The 17011-nt window shown below is 42.1% G+C and overlaps 1 protein-coding gene and 1 long non-coding RNA gene across 3 annotated transcripts in view; one reads left to right on the plus strand and one right to left on the minus strand.

Annotated features, from left to right (window-relative positions):
• WNT3 (Wnt family member 3) overlaps positions 1–17011 on the plus strand; it is a 455111-nt gene that overhangs the window by 206864 nt on the left and 231236 nt on the right. The gene's annotated exons all lie outside the window — the stretch shown is intronic.
• Positions 1–17011, minus strand: part of LOC130296788 (uncharacterized) — a 71502-nt gene that overhangs the window by 29628 nt on the left and 24863 nt on the right. For both annotated transcript variants that reach the window (XR_008849287.1, XR_008849288.1), the window contains exon 3: positions 15819–16010. This is a non-coding gene — a long non-coding RNA (uncharacterized LOC130296788). The remainder of the gene's footprint in view (positions 1–15818; positions 16011–17011) is intronic.

Genomic DNA, 17011 nt, shown 5'->3' on the forward strand with positions numbered 1-17011 from the left:
CACTGACTATATGACAACTGAGTCAGAATCGAGTGGGTCAGATGATCCTACTCAAGGAGTAAGTTCTATACAACACGCCACACCCGAGGAGGTCCCTTTAGGAAACTCGTCAGGAGGAGTCGCAGAAGAAAACTCCAAACAAATCAGAAAACCAGCCATCAAAAGGAAGACAGTAACGTGGCGCCAATAAACGTAAATGATATCGTGGTCAATCTGACGGACATAGTCTTATGTAGAGACTGTGAGGTGGCACTTAGTAGGGGTCTGAATTTCGGACTTGTTAAAAACTTTAATTATTCCTTATTCGAAATTGATTTTTTCAAGGCCATTTGCAAAATTGAAACATTTTTTTTTTTGCATGTACAAAAATAGATAAAAATTCAATAGAACAGAATAAGCCAGAGGGTGAGGAGAGATGTACAATAGGCCCATTGGGCTTTAAAGTAATGGCAGAGTTTAGTGAAGAAGAAGACAGGTGTCTTAAAAATTTAGCTGAACTGGCAGGAGACATGGGTATATCTACATCTACTCCAGAGGGCACAGATCCGTTGACAGGTGGTAACCCTTCTCGATTTAACCCACCAATCGCTCCAGGCAGTGCCATCGACCTGTTTTATAAATCGGTCTGTAACGATGTGAAAGCATTAATTTATGCCTCAGTACAACCGAACCTCCCTGCTCTTGAAAAGAAAGCACTTGATGCGCTATTAATCAGGGATGATATTGTGATATCCAGAGCAGATAAAGGGGGCGCGGTTGTCCTGTGGTGGAAAACAGAGTATAATAATGAGATATTAAAGCAGCTCGAGATGGGAGAAATCTATTTAAAACTATCTAAAGACCCCACTAGTAAAACACTGGAAAAATTGAGGTCTATGCTTCATGAATTTGTACAAAATAACACATTAACTATGAAGAAAGCCGAAAGGTTAATTCCCCGCAACCCGAGTAAACCTTATAGGTACATACTACCAAAAGTGCACAAGCCCCTAAATCCCCCTCCAGGACGCCCAATTGTGACTGGGATAGATTCCCACACTGCCTATTTATCCAGCTATATCGACTGGCTCTTGTTTCCTCTACTGCCTCACATCCCTTCTTTTTTAAAATATACAGGGGATCTGCTTATTTTTCTGGATGAGTTCCACTGGCAGGATGGCTATGCCCTAGCATCTATTGACGTTGAGACCCTGTATACCCGCATCCCTCATGATGCGGGTATACAGGCTCTCAGTGGATTTTTCTGTAAACAGCAGAAATTGACAGAGTTAATTGAATTCATCACAGAGTCGGTGGAATTCATTCTTACTAATAATAATTTTACATATGCAGAGCAATGGTATAAACAATTGCGTGGACCAGCAATGGGCACGCCCATCTCTTGCAGTTACGCAAACATTTTTCTTGCCATTTTCGACAGTGACTTTATCTTTGCATCAAGGAACCAGTTCTCATGTCACATTAAATCCTTCCACAGATATGTGGACAACATCCTCATTATTTGGGAAGGCACTAAAAGTCAATTTGATAATTTTGTAACGTATCTAAACATGTCCAATAATGCAAACATGAAGTTTACGTCCAATTTTGGGGGTGAAGAACTTGAGTTCCTTGATGTTCAGATTAAGGTCCTCCAAGGTAAGGTGAGCACCTCAGGATTTAAGAAAACAATCTCTAAGAATTCTCTCCTACACTACAACTCATCACATCCCACAGTATCCCATTCAGCCAGTTCATCCGCCTGAAACAAATTAATAATAACCCAGATATGTACAATGTCCAGGCATCTGAACTGGCTGAACGATTCTGAGAGAGAGGCTTCCCAATAGAGGTTATCAACAAAGCAAGATCAAGAGCCAAGGAAATCCCTCTCAATGAACTACTGAGAACCAAACGTAGAAAAAGTAAAAATAATAGGTGCGTTTTTTCGTTCCAGAATTCCCCTATGAACAATAAAATCAAACAAGCCATCCTTAATAACTGGTTCATGTTAGAAAGAGATGATAATCTTAAAGAATATACACAGAATCGGCCGATAGTTTCATATAAACGCAATAAGACTCTGCAAAATTATATTAAAAAGAAACAAGAAACAAAAAAAGAAACCACTAATTGGCTAAGGGAAGCAAGAACGAAAGGGAACCATGCATACAGTTCCTGCTCCTTTTGCCAATATAACGTGAAAAGTGACATCATCAAACTGGGGGAACATACTATAAAAATTAGTCAGTTTATTACATGTCGGTCTACACACACAGTATACTCCCTTACCTATGGAATGCGGCTTCTATTATATAGGGAAGACCAACAGACCTCTTTTTCACCGAGTTAGAGAACACCCCAGATCACTAAGAACAGGTTCGCGGGCCGCCAGATTTATTAATCATATGAATAAATGTCATGGTTGGCCGGCCCGATACGCTTACATTTGCAGCCCTAGAAAGGGTAGAAAAACCTGTTAAGTTTTGTGATAGAGATCTTCAACTGCTACAAAAGGAAGCTTATTGGATTTTACATTTAGAAGCGACAGGCCCGCTCGGTCTGAACGACCGCAATGAGATGGCCGTCTTTTTGTAATTCCTTATTTTTTGCTTCCAATAAGCTTCCTTTTGGCCTTGCTGTCTCTTGAGTAGATGTTGTTTTTATTGGATTCCCCAATCTTGCTTTATATAAATTTTTGGTCCATTTTGGTTCTGCTTGTTTTGTATTACTCACTTGGTGCAGGATTTGTTTATATGTTCCCATGGTAACACATCCGCCGGGATCCTTTTTAAGCACACCTCCTCACCTGTTTCGTAGTAGGGGCCTCAATAAGCGCAGCCAGCGCGAGATGGTTCCGTAGCCCATGACTACCTCCTTTCCCTGTCGTCCCCCTGCACTTACTTTTTCTGTCTTTAATAAAGCTGCCTTTTCTGAAGCTGCAAACGTGGTGAGTGCACTTGTCTATTTTCTATATATCTACACTTTGTGATGGGTTTCCAGTCTATTCAATACATCTTCAAATTCTGTGAAGCTTGGCGCTAAAGAATTACCAGTAAGGACCTTTATGGGGATAAGGGGAAAAACTGTTTATTGGGAATTGACAGTATAACTTGTTATAATTTCTAGGCCCCAGCACAGTACATTGATCGATATCGATCCAGCACTGCTAAAATGTCCACTTTATTAAAATCTCTTTAAGGGTCCGTTCACACATACAGGATCCTGCGCAGATTTGATGCGCAGGATTTGTAACTGCAGATTAGAAGTTGTGCTCAGTCATTTAGTTTACATTGAAATCTGCAGCAGAAAATCCTGTGCATCAAATCTGCCCATCAAATCTGCATACGTGTGAACGTACCCTAAAAGAGTACTCCACCCCTTGATATCTTATCCCAGGGGTCCCACCGCTGGGACCCCCACAATCTCTGTGCAGCACCCGGCGTTCGTTTAGAATGCTGGGTGCGGGGGTTGTGATGTCATGGTGACACCCCTTGTGGCATCATGCCACACCCCCTTGAGGGGGTGTGGCATAACACAAGGGGTGTGGCCGTAAAATCATGACCCCTGCCATCTGCTCCAAGTTTTCGGAACAAGACGTTCCAAATGCTGGGGCAGCGGAGTACCCCTTAAAAATGACATAGAAGTGGAAAAACAACACCAGCACCATGCGGTCACACCGCTCAACTGTAAATTGACGCTTTTTGGAAGCATGTGCGCCCTGGAAAAACCACAGTGGTCTGAAACAAGTCCATTACAGCTGAGAGGTGTGACAGCACTGTGGTGTTGTTTTTCCATTTCTATGTCATTTAGGGATTCTAATAAAGTGGACATTTTAGCAGCGCTGGATCATTATCTACTCTTTCTTCGTGAGGATCTGATGCACGCACAGCAGAGGGGAGCTGCAGATTATTTTTATTATTTCTCACTACAGTGATCCCCAACCTGTGGCTTTCCAGCTGGTGACTAGTGTTGCTCGCGAATATTCGCAATTCGAATAGTATTCGCGAATATCGCATATTCGCGAATTTCGCGAATATATCGCTATATATTCGTAATTACGAATATTCGTTTTTTTTTTTTTTCACAGTACACATCACAGTGATCACCCCTCTCTGCTTCCAGCTTGTGTGGTGTAAAGAAGGCTCTAATACTACTGTGTGAGACTGGCGTGCGAATATTCGCATATGCGAAAATTAGCATATGCGAATTTTCGCGTATGCTAATTTTGTATATGTTAATTTCCGCATATGTTAATTTTCGCATATGTCAATTTTCGCATACGTGAATTTTCGCATATGCGAAAATAAAACGAGATTATTACGAATATGCGAATATTCGCGAATAAATGACGAATATTCGTCCATATATTCGCGAATATTCGCGAATTCGAATATGGCCTATGCCGATCAACACTACTGGTGACTTGGACTTGCACTACCCGGCCAGTCACCTCGTCCAACTCTAGATGATAAATAGGGAAAAAGTAAATGAAGAATCTGTATAAAAATGGAGACCTGTAAGATAGAAGAAAAATCTAATGTCCAATATGCATGGAAGGATATTCCTGAATAGGTGTGTATAACCGCAATAATAATGAATGACCGCAGTTCACATTCATTAATCCAGTATCTGAAAATGGCTGGTGGTACCAAGTACTGCTCACCATTACTTGTATGATCGCCTTACAGAAGCTCCGCTACGAATGTCAAGGCTGCCGGTGTACAGTAGGTATTAATGCGTCTCCGCAGGAACAGTGTCCGGCCACAATGTTTCTGACCGTGCGCATGTAGATTGTAAGCAAAAGCGGCGTCTGGCGTTACCCAGTTAGCCGTTTCAGCTGCGTCCGGCAGCCGCGAGGCGCTAGTATTATGATATGCTGGAGGTACACATTGGTATGTGAAATAGTACCTGTGAAATAGTACCTGGCAGGGTACACAGATAGAGATGACTGGAGTAGCAAAATGACTGGAACGGCAGAGTGTTCAGAGCGGCAAGATGTTCAAACCAATAGCCGTCAGACAAATATGGGATATATCAATCCAGATAAAAGTACTTCCAAATACAAAGTCCTTCCTTAACACCTAGTTCAGACAGAACAAACAGGCCAAACGGGTTTCAGGGTATGGACAAGTGTGTGCTAACCCCTTCTTCATTGGCTTAAGACGCTTAATTCTGAAACATTGGGGCCGGACACTGTTCTTGCGGAGACGCATTAATACCTACTGAAACAACGAAAGCAGTGAGGGGGGCTCACTATAATATTTCAAGTGGGAATGGGTGCAACTCAGTGTCAAACATAATACTACCCCAAGAACAGCTACCACTGAAAATAGAATGCACGCCACTAAATAATCTCTATTACAATGACTTTATTAAAGTGTACAAAACAATGGATCAAGTAACAACTTTAAAGGGGTACTCCGCCCCATGACATCTTATCCCCTATCCAAAGGATAGGGGATAAGATGTCAGATCGCCGGGGTCCTTCTGTTGGGGACCCCCTGGATCTACCATGCAGCACCCATCTGTAGCGGCTTCCGGAACCGCTGGAGGTCCTAAGGCTGAGTCCATCTCGACCACTGGGACGGAAGATCGTGATGTCATGACTCCGCCCCCGTGTGACGTCACACCTCGCCCCTCAATGCAAGTCTATGGGAGGGGGCGTGACTGCCACTTTTTGAGCCAAATTCAGAAGTGGATCCATAAGGGAGGAGAAGTGTAAGTCCTTCCTTTATATGTCCTATTCCTTTTGAATACACTTCTGGCTTTGGCTCAAAAACTGCAGTGGGAGTATTCCAAAAACTGCCTGAAAAAAACCAAGTGGAAACTTAGCCTAAATCCACTTGTAGTGCAGATTTAGTACAGTTTTTTTTCCCCATTGACAGCGTGAGGGACTTGGCTTGATCCTGACCAATTTCCTGTGGTTTAAGCAACCTTTGTAAGGGGCATATGCACATATGAGGGTAGTTACCATTTGTGTTACAGGGGTACTCCAGTGGAAAACTATTTTATTTTTTAATCAACTGGTGCCTGAAAGTTAAACAGATTTGTAAATTACTTCCATTTAAAAATCTTAGTCCTTCCAGTACTTATCAGCTGCTGTATGTTCCCCAGGAAGTTATTTTCTTTTTGAATTTATTTTCTGTCTGACCACAGTGCTCTCTCTACTGACACCTCTGTCCATGTCGGGAACTGTCCAGAGTAGGAGCAAATCCCCTATAGCAAACCTCTCCTTCTTTGGACAGTTCCTGATACGGACAGAGGTGTCAGCAAAGAGCACTGTGGTCAGACAAAAAAGAAATAAAAAAAGAAAAGAACTTCCTCTGTAGTATACAGCAGCTGATAAGTACTGGAAGGATTAAGATTTTAAATAGAAGTAATTTACAAATCTGTTTAACTTTCTGGCACCAGTTTAAAAAAATTAGTACCCGTTTAGCAGACTATGTGGAAACTCAGTAAAATCTGCAATTTTTTTTTTTTGGGTGAAATCTGCAAAAAAAAGCCATAATGGCATGTTCCATTGCATGTCATATTATGGAATTGGATTGACTTTAGGGGAGTCTATGGTACTCAACATGGTGCACCAAATGGTGGAACACAGGGTAAAACATAGGTGTGTAACAGAATCCCACATTTACTGAATGTGCAGCAGAGCTGTATACATAGACCCCATAATATAGAATAAAGCCATGGTATTATCTGTCAGCAGCAGCTATCCTTATAGATTCTTTATAGGTAGCAACTGAGTTTAAAAGAATTACCCAAAAATTTTAATATTAATAATATTTAAAGATGCTATTTTATATTAATTTTTATGGCTATAGGGGGTGCTGAGGTTGAGCCCCCCTTACTTTACAGTAGAATTATATGAGGTCAGTACAGAGGTGTGATGGCATCCCAATTTCCTTTGGGTGCAGAGGTTTTTCCTCACACTCTTCCCTCCTGATATAACAGGGGTTAAAGAGATCTCCGAGACAGTACGGATTGTGGGAGGAATATCTGAAGCATGAAACCCATATAACTTGTCTAAAGAATCCACAGATGCTCTGAACCCTTATTACACGTGTCCTTTCCCCTCCTACGCCAAGAGGGCGGCATGCTGGGCTACGACAGCATATGCCAGCAAGGTTGCTCTGCTAACGGATCAGCCACCACCTCGTGTCACTCTGCTAATATTAGACTCGGAAAATTATACATGTTGTGTTTTACATGGGGACCTTGTTTCAGCTCTCTGTACTGTACACAGAAAACAGCAGGAGATTTTCGATGTGGAAAAATACCATGATCTAGCTGTGAAATGCAATTTTCAACGAGGGCAAATGAGGCGATTTTATGGCTCCAAAACGCATTGGTAGTTACATGTTAAAGGGTCCAATTGATCTTCTGATATGTCATAGATACATATAAAAATACCACATTGGTGAACTATGTAATGTCCAATCACTTCTGATTTAGAAAAGTCTCAATAGAAAGCTTAAATTATTAGAGATTTCTAGCATTGGATAAGGAAGCAAAGTAGATTTACATATTCTATCTATCTATCATTCTATTCATATGTATCTATCTATCAATCATTCTATTTGTATCTATCTATCATTCTATTCATTTCTATCTACAGTCATGGCCGTAAATGTTGGCACCCCTGACATTTTTCTAGAAAATGAAGTATTTCTCAGAGAAAAGGATTGCAGTAACACATGTTTTGCTATAAATGTTTATTCCCTTTGTGTGTATTGGAACTAAACCAAAAAAGGGAGGAAAAAAAGCAAATTGGACATAATGTCACACCAAACTCCAAAAATGGTCTGGACAAAATTATTGGCACCTTAACTTAATATTTGGTTGCGCACCCTTTGGAAAAAATAACTGAAATCAGTCGCTTCCTATAATCATCAATAAGCTTCTTATACCTCTCAGCCGGAATGTTGGACCACTCTTCCATTGCAACTGCTCCAGGTCTCTCTTATTGGAGGGCGCCTTTTCCCAACAGCAATTTCAAGATCTCTCCACAAGTGTTCAATGGGATTTAGATCTGGACTCATTGCTGCCACTTCAGAACTCTCCAGCGCTTTGTTGCCATCCATTTCTGGGTGCTTTTTGATGTAGATTTGGGGTCATTGTTCTGCTGGAAGACCCAAGATCTCAGCTTTCTGACACTGGGCTGTACAGTGCGACCCAAAATCCGTTGGTAATACTCAGATTTCATGATGCCTTGCACACATTCAACTCACCCAGTGCCAGAGGCAGCAAAACAACCCCAAATCATCATTGAACCTCCACCATATTTCACTGTAGGTACTGTGTCCTTTTCTTTGTAGGCCTCATTCCGTTTACCAAAAAGCTCAATCTTGGTCTCATCTGTCCACAAGACGTTTTCCCAGAAGGATTTTGGCTTACTCAAGTTAATTTTGGCAAAATGTAGTCTTGAAGAAGGTCCTGAACAAGAAAGGGATACCCTTTTGAAACGCGTTGTCCAATCCTGTTTGCTTTATGCTTTATATTTTTTTATTTTCTATTTTTTACTTTTCGTGTTCTTTATTTCTGTAAACTCAACCGTCAATAAATCCCCCCCTTCTTATCCAAGAAGTTTCCAGCAACCTTATTTTTTGCAACGGAGAAGCGCTTTCACACGCCGAGGTTTTTTCTGGGATAAATCCCAGTGTGGGATCTCCCGCAACCTGCTCCTGTACTATTGCCACCGCCTGCCAGCGGTCTCGGCAGAAAGCTGCTCCCGATCACCAACCTAAGGCTCTTTTCCTCGCCACATCATTGGGACTTAAAGGATAGTGGCACCCGACTGCTCACCCCGATCTCCACCGCGCACTGGCCGCAAGGTACCAGCACACATCGAGGGGATCATCCAGCTGACCGCATCTGCCGACTCTGCCAAGCGGATCACATCTGAACATCTGGAGTACACCAGAGGACGGTGTCTACTCCACAAAAGCAGCGCTCCACATCACCGGCACCAGGTGACACCCCGCAGCATCGGAGACAAGCAAGAACATCAGCCAGCAGATCCAGCAGTCAGCAGCCCCGGAACCTTGCCGCATACCAGCCTATACGCATCGCAGAGTTGTGCCTGTTATGCAGCACAACTCTGAAAGGTGAGCAGAAAATCTCCCTATCCTTCCCCGCTAAATCCCCCCCCCCCCCCCCCTTACCTCCTATAACTAGAAAGGTAAAGGCACCATCAAGGCGCCACTTCTGTGTTTTTTCTCTTCACATATTTTACTCATTTCATTTAAATGTTGATGGATAGTTCGCTCTGACACTAATGCTCCCTGAGCCTGCAGGACAGCTTGAATATCTTTGGAACTTGTTTGGGGCTGCTTATCCACCATCCGGACTATCCTGTGTTGACAAATTTCATAAATTTTTCTCTTCCGTCCGCGACCAAGGAGATTAGCTACAGTGCCATGGGTTGCAAACTTCTTGATAATGTTGCACACTGTGGACAAAGGCAAATCTCTGGAGATGGACTTGTAACCGTGAGATTGTTGATTTTTTTACCACAATTTTGGTTCTCAAGTCCTCAGACAGTTCTCTTCTCCTCTTTCTGTTGTCCATGCTTACTGTGGCACACACAATGCAAAGACTAAGTGAACTTCTCTCCTTTTTATCTGCTTTCAGGTGTGATTTTTATATTGCCCACACCTGTTACTTGCCCCAGGTGAGTTTAAAGGAGCATTACATGCTTGAAACAATCTTATTTTTCCACAATTTTGAAAGGGTGCCAATAATTTTGTCCAGCCCATTTTTGGAGTTTGGTGACATTATGTCCAATTTGCTTTTTTTCCTCCCTTTTTTGGTTAAGTTCCAATACACACAAAGGGAATAAACATGTGTATAGCAAAACGTGTTACTGCAATCCTTTTCTGTGAGAAATACTTCATTATCTTGAAAAGTTTCAGGGGTGCCAACATTTACGGCCATGACGGTATCTATCTATCTATCTATCTATCATTCTATTCATATCTATCTCATATCTATCTATCTATCTATCTCATATCTATTGATCTACCTATCATTCTATTCATATCATATTTGAATTCGTGATATTTTGCAAATATATGGACGAATATTCGTCCTATGTTCGCGAAATTTGCATATTCGCTACGTTCGTTCTCTTTTTTTTCCCCATGCGAAAATTCGTAATGAAATTCGCATAGTTCGCATGCGCAAATATATCTTTCACCTAAAAGAAGGGAGGGATCCGTGTCCAGTCTGGAAGTGCCGATATTCGCATATAAATTCGCATAAAAAAAAAAAAACTAAAAAAAGAAAAATATTCGTCATTACGAATATATATCACTATATTCATAATATTTTCGAAATCGCAAAGTGCGGATTTTCGCGGTAAAAATTAGCATTTCAAATATTCTCGCTTAACACTATTCATATCTACCTATCTATCTACCTACTTATCTACCTACCTACCTATTGTTACGCCGAGCGCTCCGGGTCCCTGCTCCTCCCCGGAGCGCTCGCGGCGTTCATCTCCATGCAGCGCCCCGGTCAGACCCGCTGACCGGGAGCGCTGCACTAGTGTCTCCGGCGGGGATGCGATCCGCGTAGCGGGACGCGCCCGCCCGCGGGTCGCATCCCAATCTCCTCACCTGCCCCGTCCTCTGTCTGCTCAGTCCCGGCGCGCGGCACCACTCTCTAGGGCGCGCGCGCCGGCTCTCTAAGATTTAAAGGGCCAGTGCACCACTAATTGGTGCCTGGCCCAATCAGTGTCAATTAGCTTCCCTGCTCATGTGAATAAAAACCCACTTCCCCTTCCTGTCCTTTCCGGATCTTGTTGCTTTTGTGCCTAGTGAAAGCGTTTTTGTGAGTGCCCTTACCAGTGTTACCAGACCTTCTGCCGTTGCCCTTGACTACGAACCTTGCCGCCTGCCCTGACCTTCTGCTACGTCTGACCTCGTTTCTGTCTAGTCCTCCTGTACCACGCCAGTCTCAGCAGTCAGTGAGGTTGAGCCGCTACTGGTGGACACGACCTGGTTGCTACCGCCGCAGCAAGACCATCCCGCTTTGCGGCGGGCTCTGGTGAAAACCAGTAGCAACTTAGAACCGGTCCTCCGGTACGGTCCACGCCAATCCCTCTCTGACACAGAGGATCCACCACCAGCCTGCCGAATCCTGACACCTATCTTTCTAAGATTCTATTTATGTCATATCTATCTGTCTGTCTATCTATCTATTCAAGTGTTTCCCAACCAGGGTGCCTCCAGCTGTTGCAAAACTACAACTCCCAGCATGCCCGGACAGCCAGAGGCTGTCCGGGCATGCTGGGAGTTGTAGTTTTGCAACAGCTGGAGGCACCCTGGTTGGGAAACACTAATCTATTCTCTTGTCCATTTTATATCTATCTACCTAAGTAACTAAGTCTACCTAAATGGCCCATTTTCAAGTAGTTACTGCTAAATAAAAGACCCTTTTTTTTTGTTTTCTAAAAGATAATATATCTATATAAAGCCCTTAAATAGCCACGACCCAAGAAAAGGAAAAATGTTATCGTGTACTCGTCTGAGGGGCTGATGTTTCCACCAATAGCACATTATGTGACAGTGTTTCTAGCCCTTCCCCCATGAAGACCTGTTCTGGTCATTGCAGGGCAGTGGTGACACTCTGGACACAAGGGGGCAGCGGCCATCTGCTCTGTATTTAATTAGGTCTGGAAGTAACATTAAATAGAGGAGATTTATTAACTGTTTATTCCCCACATCCATCTTTAGTTTATCCGAGATTTTCCTCTCTTTTTCCTTTTTATATCTCTTTTTTTATCCCCTATTTATCTCTAGTTATCTAATTTTGCATCACTGTATAAATGAAAAGTTTTGAAGATCCTTTGGGGGTACATTTGCTAAATCTGTCTAAAACCAGTATAAACTTAGAGCAAGCAGTCTAAAAATGCAGCAGATTCATCAAAGTGGCTCATGACAAATTCTGCATATCTTTATTTGTCTAATTTTGTACCGCCTATTAGTTGGCTCAATTCATGCCAATATTTTGCAGAAACATTTTGGTGCAATTGTTGGCAAATGGCATTGCATCTCAGATAAGCCATGCAGTAGGTCACATCCTCTTGTCAAATGAGGCACAGAACAACTAAAAACACAACTAAAATAATAAATGTGATGTAAGCCATGTACTCAAGGTACAGGGTGCACATTAAAGGGGTTATCTAGGAATAGAAAAACTGAGCTACTTTCTTTAAAAAACAGTTCCCCGTCTGTCTCCCGGTTGGATGTGGTTCTGCAGCTCAGTTCCATTGAAGTGAATGAAGCCAAGCTGTAATACCACACACAACCTGGAGACAGACGTGGAGCTTTTTTTTTTTTTTAAAGAATGTAGATGTGTTTTTCTATTCCTGGATTACTCCTTTAAGACAGAATTCTAGGGCATCAGGAATAGTAAATATGCCCCATTTGTGTTCCATTGCCTCACACTTTTCAAGACATTTATTTGCTGTCAGTGAGGGTGGGTTAACACCATGATTTCACTCTACGGCTGCCTAATCCAGTTGGGGGGAGCGAAAATCAGGTGATCCTGTATCCCAGTCGGACCCGGCCGTATATAATTAATTTCAACGAGCGGACCGGAGTCAAATGGTGATTCCGGTCGACACATTTTTGCCCTGTATCCGGTTTTTTGACCGGACCTAAAACTGTGGTATGACGCGGTTTTAGGTCCGGTCAGAAAACCGGATACGGGGCAAAAATGTGCTGACTGGAGTCACCGTTTGACTCCGGTCCACTCGTTGAAATTAATTGGATACGGCCGGGTCCGGCTGGGATACGAGATGACCCGGTTTTCGCTCCCCCCGACCGGATCAGGCAGCTGTAGAGTAAAATCGTGGTGTTAACCCACCCTGAATGAGACCACTCTTGTTTACATTCACAAAATGGGGACTTAAAACATTACATAAGAATATATAGAGCTTTGTATTTGGATAGTGAGTAAGCTGTATTTACACAAAACTCCTGTAATCTTTCTTTTCCACTCCCCTCCATTGATTTATTTCTTCATTCCCTGTTAATATTCATTCCTACAATTGTGATAACCAGAGACAGGAAAATCAGTGCAGCTCCCAAATATGTCACAATCAATAGCAAATATCAATGAATGGTAAAGCCGGCGCGGTCAGTAGGTCAAGGAGTGTCGCTGATGAGGCACGTGCCTGGCAGATGGCCAGGGATTACGCAAGGGCATCAAGAAGACAGTTCTGTCTACAGTAAAGCACAGGGATGTCTGGTCCATCAGCAGGCAAGGAGGTCTTATTATATAAGACATTATACAAGACTGTCATACGTATTCAATAGAGAGAATCCAGATTGTGCGAGAAAGACGCCAGTCTTCACAGGCTTCTAAAATTGGAACAGTGTGTATCCAACAAAACTGCAAAAAAATTGCAAAAAACACAAGAAGTAACAGTATAGGATCTAACACCATTGGACCTTCAAGATACTTCAAGATCATAACCCCACAGCAAAAACTAGGCCCTTAAAATGTCACCCTTAATAATAATTATTTAAAAGTGGTACCCACAATGTTATAAGAGAATAAGCATATATTTGAACATGTGGTAAGGTGGAAAAGTTGTCTATATACCTAATGGATTTTTGGCTGCATGAATAAAAAAACTAAGGTTGGAATATGGTTATCTGTATTAAACCACTATACTGTGCCCATTATGGCGCACTTATCCTAAAATGGGTGACCACATAAACCTCATCCTTACATTCAAACTATTCAAGCGCTTGCAACACCAGCATACAAAAATAAATAACTAAATAAATAAATTCATGAATAAATATTTGTGCTACCCAGTACAAGACCAAGTATATAAATAAAAAGAAAAAGCTACCGGAAAACTAAAAGTATTTGCAACTACATACAAAATAGCAGAACCTCACGTTAGCTTCTGACCAAGTGTGTTTCTGTATACTGTACTGAATGTACACATCACAAGTACACTCATTGACAAAAAACAAAAAACATAATGCACCACAATAGAAATGCCAGATTGCTGCAGTCATGTCTCACATATTACAGGTGTGGTCTGATTAGACCAGTAGTTCCCAAAGTGGGCAATACTCCTTGGTTGCTGGAATGATCTAAAGCGTGATAGTAGCCTTGAGGGTATTTGGGGGGGAGTTGAATAAAAATAAGGGGTTGTGATAGCTGATAGGGAGATACAACAAATCATACATGCCTCCTAGCTGATGGCTGTTTGAAAATGTTTATCTAATAAACTCAAGAGTCACAGAGGCCGGGTTAAGTTTCAGCATGCACACCTTCTCCCTCCCCCACCCCTCCCTGCCTTGCATGATTGATGTACAAGATTTGGCTTCCTCCATGGAGTCTTGTACATCAATCCTGCAAGGTGGCTTTCCAAGGGAGTGCTGAGCAATTTTGCTTCAGAAAAGGAAGTGATAGGCCATGCAAGTTTTGCGTCGTGCCACAAGAGTGTGTAAAAGTGATTCTCCCGCTGCCCTATAAGATAGAGCCCTCAGAGGCTACTTAGTGAGTGTGTGCCATATTGCCTCTGAGACACACAAAAGTTTGCACAGTTGTAAGGTTGAACTGAGAAAATAGAGTTCATTTCTACAAATTGCCCGCCATCTAGGCCATTCTAACTGATCTGAAAGGAGGTGTAGTTATATAAAGGCACACACACATGGCAAACCGGCTCCTTGTCCACCATGCAGACACAGGTAGCACTTTCATTATACACTCCTGTATCTGCCTGGACCATATTGATGTCACAACACCTTTTACATGTCCTGCTCCTGACAGCTAGCCAATGTCGCCTTTGTTTGCAGTGGTGTTGTGAACGAGAAACCAGGACTGCTACAGACTGGAACTGTACCATCTTTTGTGACAAATCCAGGTTCTATTTGGGTTGAGTTCAAGTATGGAAGTCTTATGGTAAGCGCTTAAATCCTGCTTTTGCTATGAGGTGACACACTGCCCCAACTGCTAGGGGTTGGGGAGCCATCACAAATGACATCCGATCATCCATAGTAGTTATACTTGTCTGTATAACTTTTATGTAACAGTTGATCTCAAAACAAATTTGAAAATGAATAAAAACAAACAAAAAACTTTTTGATAAAAAAGAAAGGAGATCTTGACAACCTCCACCAACCACCCTCCCTGCCCATGCTGTTTCTTTTAAACTTCCCCTCCCTTTTCTAGTTACACTCCTGGCAATGACTATTTGTATGGACTAGGTACAGATGGCACAATTCCTGGGAAACAAGGCCCTTGATGGCTCCCAAGCGATCTTTCCAGCCAAGAAGAAGTGTCTCTATCTACAGTATTTTAAAGTCAAAGTCAGTCATTGGTTAGGCTGTCTCCAAAGACACTTAGTGAAGAGAACCAGGGCATGGATGTGCATGGTTCCTAAATGTGGCTGCAATAGTTTTGGCTTGGGATCTTCCCCAGTCCCCCTGGCACTCTGGTGTGCCAGTCTAAACCTATATATTAAATGCAAGGAGCCCTTTAAGCCCTTCAAACAAACTTTGAAGAATTTTAGACCTCCTGACATGGCAGATAGCAGGTGGGCACAGTCTCTGTACTTTCGGACTATTTTTCTGCAGTACATCAGGGGAAGAAAGTGTCTTATTCCTGTCTCGTACACCAAGTGAAGATACAGGAAATCCCTTTACACCCAAACCATTGCCTTACTCCTTGAAGACATACCTGCACTAATTCCTTAAAAAAATCTCTGTATAATTACTCTTATCTCAGCCCCCATAGAGTTCTATGTTCATCCTCATGGCTTTTTATAGTAAGGAGTAGAGATTGGAGTTTGTGTCACTTCTCACCTGTTACTATAGCAACTCCCTACACAGCCGCTCAATCCTTGAGTGTCTTTTGGGATCTTCCCCCTCCTTCCTTCCATAGTTACCCTTAATTAGTCCAAATTAGCAGCAAGCGAGGCGGCTCCCTGCCAGTGGTTAGGGTCCCTGCGCATTCTCCAGAAAAGCAGCACCTGGTACATGATATGAGTAAAACAGCTGAAAAGTAAGAAAAAAAAGATCACTGTCATGTGATAGTGTAGCAAACGTATTCCGATTATTCTTATTGGAGGGACATCTCAGTTTTCTAAAATTCTAAATTAGAAGCAGGGTCTCAGGAAGTGACAAGGTAAAAAAGAACCAAGCTCAATTATCTGCTCCTTAAAGAGGTATTCCAGGCCAAAACTTTTTTTTAATATATCAACTGGCTCCGGAAAGTTAAACAGATTTGTAAATTACTTCTATTAAAAAATCTTAATCCTTCCAATAGTTATTAGCTTCTGAAGTTGAGTTGTTGTTTTCTGTCTAACTGCTTTCTGATGACGACGTGACATCATCATTGAGCAGTTAGACAGAAAACTTCAGAAGCTAATAACTATTGGAAGGATTAAGATTTTTTAATAGAAGTAATTTACAAATCTGTTTAACTTTCCGGAGCCAGTTGATATATATATATATATATATATATATATATATATATATATATAAGGTTTTGCCTGGAATACCCCTTTAATACTAACAAATCTTATGCCAGGCAGTTTGTACAGTATGCCCTCTAAAAAAATCCTTTTAATGCCCACAGGTGTGGATCCACTGTGCCACTTAGCAGTCCCCCCAGGCACTCTGGTAGGTCATTATAAACCTGTATATTATATGCAAGGAGCACTTTTAATGCTACATTCAATTAACTTGAGAATTGTAGACCCCCTGACATGGACGCTGAGATAGCAGGTGAGAGCAGTCTCTGTACAGTCAGATTATTTTTTGCAGTGCATTAGGGGAAGAAGCTTTCTAATTCCTGACAACAGCCAACATTTTAACCATCCTGTTAATTATTTTCTATTACTTACCGATGTCAATGCATCGGCCATTGAAAGGGGAGAGAGGTAGAAAGAATCTAGTCAACTTTGGAGACCCAAGGTAGAATGTAAAGGCTTTATTGATGGACTGAAAACCAGAGTCAGGCTTTGAACTCTTGAGATTGTCCAATATTCTGAAAT

The sequence above is a fragment of the Hyla sarda genome, chromosome 12 (assembly GCF_029499605.1).
Source record: "Hyla sarda isolate aHylSar1 chromosome 12, aHylSar1.hap1, whole genome shotgun sequence".
NCBI lineage: Eukaryota > Metazoa > Chordata > Amphibia > Anura > Hylidae > Hyla > Hyla sarda.